Source organism: Penaeus monodon, chromosome 32 (genome assembly GCF_015228065.2).
Source record: "Penaeus monodon isolate SGIC_2016 chromosome 32, NSTDA_Pmon_1, whole genome shotgun sequence".
NCBI classification, from domain to species: Eukaryota; Metazoa; Arthropoda; class Malacostraca; order Decapoda; family Penaeidae; genus Penaeus; species Penaeus monodon.
In genome coordinates this window covers 21,485,733-21,485,977 of record NC_051417.1, presented here as the reverse complement: position 1 = coordinate 21,485,977, position 245 = coordinate 21,485,733, and positions in this window count along the sequence as shown.

The following is a 245-nucleotide window of genomic DNA, read 5'->3' as shown; positions in this document are numbered from 1 at the left end:
AATTTCAGACAGGGAAATTTAAGCTTAGGCAAATTAAATTAAGCCATTTGAATTGAGAGTTTTTTTAAGCTCAGGTAATCTAACTTTAATTCCAGCGAGTGCATTTAATCTCGGATATGTTGATGCTTTGGATAAGAATAGATGAAATATGTCATTCAGTCAAGAAAATCAAATATAATCACCAGGATGGTTTAATTGTAGTAATGTAATACTCCGCTTAAATCGTGTCCATTCAGAATTATCAA